The sequence below is a fragment of the Leucopleurus acutus genome (genome assembly GCF_964270905.1).
Source record: "Leucopleurus acutus genome assembly, chromosome: 1".
In the NCBI taxonomy this organism is placed as follows: Eukaryota; Metazoa; Chordata; class Mammalia; order Artiodactyla; family Delphinidae; genus Leucopleurus; species Leucopleurus acutus.
The window spans coordinates 195,071,754-195,075,091 of record NC_139142.1 but is presented as its reverse complement, the minus strand read 5'-3'; the positions used below and the strand labels follow the sequence as shown (position 1 = coordinate 195,075,091).

General features: G+C 38.3%; 1 pseudogene across 1 annotated transcript; it reads left to right on the top strand.

Annotated features, from left to right (window-relative positions):
- Nucleotides 1-1,894: 1,894 nt before the first annotated feature.
- Nucleotides 1,895-2,940, top strand: LOC309957828 (vacuolar protein-sorting-associated protein 36-like; annotated as a pseudogene). The gene has a single exon. The product of its transcript is annotated as a vacuolar protein-sorting-associated protein 36-like (transcript).
- Nucleotides 2,941-3,338: the final 398 nt, after the last annotated feature.

Sequence of the window (3,338 nt, the reverse complement as noted above, 5' to 3'; positions counted from 1 at the left end):
GACCACCACCATGGTCCAAGGCCACCACCATGGTCCAAGCCCCCAGTGCCTGTACTGCTGCAACAGGCTCCTACAAGTTTCCTTGCTTCTGTAATAATTTTCCACAGCATAGACAGAGTGATTACTATAATGTTAAATCAGGTCTTCTTAATCCCCTTTGTAAACCTTTCAAGGGCTTCCATGGCCTTCATAATCCCTGAAAAGCCATTGATCCATACTTTTCTCAGCTCTATCTCAGACCATTCACCTTGCTCCTGACTCTCAACTTTGCTCACTACTCTCCGGTCATACTGAGCTTTTGTTCTTTAATATTCAGGCTCATTCCAGCCTTTTAGTAGGTGCTCAGCCAACGGTTTTAACATTTTCAACAATACATTAAAATGATCCTACACCATGACCAAGGGGGATTTATTCCAGAGATGCAAGGATGGTTCAATATCTGCAAATCAATGTGATACACCACATTAACAAATTGAAGAATAAATCATATGATCACCTCGATAGATACAGAAAAAACTACTGACAAAATTCAACATCGATTTATGTTAAAAATCCTCGACAAAATGGGTATAGAGGGAACAAACCTCAACATAATAATGACCATTTATGACAAACCTATAGCCAACATCATACTCAATGGTGAAAAGCTGAAAGAATTTCCTCTGAGATCAGGAACAAGGATGCCCACTCTCGCCATGTTTATTCAACACAGTATTGGAAGTCCTAGCCACAGCAATCAGACAAGAAATAAAAGGAATCCAAGTTGGAGAGGAAGAAGTAAAACTGTCACTGTTTACAGATGACATGATACCATATATAGAAAATCTTAAAGATGCCACTAAAAAACTATTAGAACTACTAAATGAATTCAGTAAAGTTGCTGTATACAAAATTAATATACAGAAATCTGTTGTGTTGCTATACACTAGCAATGAACAAAGAGAGAAATTAATAAAGCAATCCCAATTACAATTTTATCAAAGAAAATAAAACACCTAAGAATAAATTTAACCAAGGAGGTGAAAGACCTGTGCACTGAAATATATAAGACACTGATGAAAGAACTTAAAGAAGACACAAATAGAAAAATAGTCTGTGCTCTTGGGTTGGAAGAATTAATATTGTTAAAATGTCCAACTATCCAAAGCAATCTACAGATTCAGTGCAATCCTTACAACGGCAATTTTCACAGAAATAGAACAATCCTAACATTTGTATGGAACCACAAAGACCCTAAATAGCCAAAGCAATCTTGAAAAAGAATAAAGCTGGAGGCATCATGCTTCCTGATTTCAAAATATATTATAAAACTAAGTAATAAAAACAGTATGGTATTGACACAAAAACAGACACATAGATCAGTGGAACAGAGTAGAAATTCCAGAAACACACACATATTTGGTCAGTTAATTTATACCAAAGGAGCCAAGTATATACAGTGGGGAAAGGATGGTCTCTTCAAAATATGGTGTTGGGAAAACTGAACACATACAAAAGAATGAAACTGAGTCACTATCTTCTACCATACACAAAAATCAACTCAAAATGGATTAAAGATTTGAATGTAATACCTGAAAGCATAATGCTCCTAGAAGAAATCATAGCGAGTAAGCTCTTTGAAGTTGGTCTTGGCAATAATTTTTGGACTTGGCACCAAAAGCAAAGGCCGCAAAAGCAAAAATTCAAGAGAGACGACCTCAAACTAAAAAGTTTCTTCGTAACAGAGAAAACCACTAACAAAATGAAAGGCAACCTACTAAATAGGAGGGAATATTTCAAATCATATATCTGATAAGGGGGTTAATATCCAAAAGATATAAAGAACACAACTCATTAGGGCAAAAAACGATCCACTTAAAAATGGAACTGAGGCAGGGTGCACATCTGTGATGGCAAGGAGAAGATAACATTTGATGCTGGGGCCCTCCTTCTTAGTACACACCATCTAATTTGGAGAGATCAGAAAAATCATGAATGCTGCATGGCCTTTCCTCTTTCCCAAATTGTGTTCATTGAAGAACAGGCAGCTGGAATTGGGAAAAGTGCCCAAATAGTGGTTCATCTTCACCCAGATCCTTCTAACAAAGAACCTGGCCCATTCCAGAGTAGTAAGAACATCAAGCTTTCCTTCAAAGAACACGGCCAGATTGAGTTTTACAGGCATTTATCAGAGGAAGTGACACAGAGAAGGTGGGAGAATATGCCAGTTTCCCAGTTGTTACAAGCAAATAGAGGACCCCAGCCAGGAAGAATAAGGGCTGTAGGAATTGTAGGTATTGAAAAGAAACTGGAAGAAAAAAGAAAAGAAACTGACAAACATTTCTGAGGCCTTCGGAGACCTCAGTAAGCTAATGGTCAAGGCTAAGGGAATTGGTGGTGTTATCAAAATCCATCGCTAATAAGATTAAAGAGAAGCAAGGTGACATCACAGATGATGAGGCCATCAGGTTTAAATCCTATTTACTGAGCATGGGAATAGCTAACCCAGTTACCAGGGAAACGTACGGCTCAGGCACACAGTACCACACGCAGCTGGCCAAACAGCTGGCTGGAATATTGCAGGCGCCTTTGGAGGAACGAGGGGGAATAAATGTCACGCACAGAGGTGTACTGTTTAGTAAACCAAGCTCGAGGAATGGAATTGCTCTCACCAGAAGATTTAGTGAATGCATGCAAGATGCTGGAAGCCCTGAAATTACCTCTCGGCCTCCGTGTGTTTGACAGCGGCATCATGGTAATTGAACTTCAGTCCCACAAGGAGGAGTAAATGGTGGCCTCAGCCTTGGAGACGGTTTCAGAAAAGGGGTCTCTAACATCAGAAGAGTTTGCTAAGCCTGTGGGAATGTCTGTCCTCCTGGCTAAAGAAAGGTTGCTTCTTGCTGAGATGATTCAGTGGAAGGCTTGCAGTTTTACCCAAATTTAATTATGACACAGAGCTAAGAGTTTTGTATTTGAAATAACTTGTTACCGGTATACTTGCCTCATGCAGAAGTTGTATGACATTGAGCTAAGGGTAAACCCTGATAAACAGAATTTACTGGAACTTCGCAATATAATATAAAACGCTTTCAATTTCTATGTAAATATTATGATCCAGGAAGCCTATTTAGGATAAATATAGGAAAATATAGAAAGATGAATGCCAATATGAATTTGAAATCATGCTACAGTTGTATAGAAACCCTCAGAGTTTAACTTGAAATATGGTGGATTTTAACTTGATCTTCAAATCTGACCATTTTTTAAAGAAGAGGATTTAGTTCATGGGGGAAAAAAGAGAAAAGTTACATGTTTGAACAGGTTTGATTATTTTGGTGTGATGAAAATTCACCTGAATT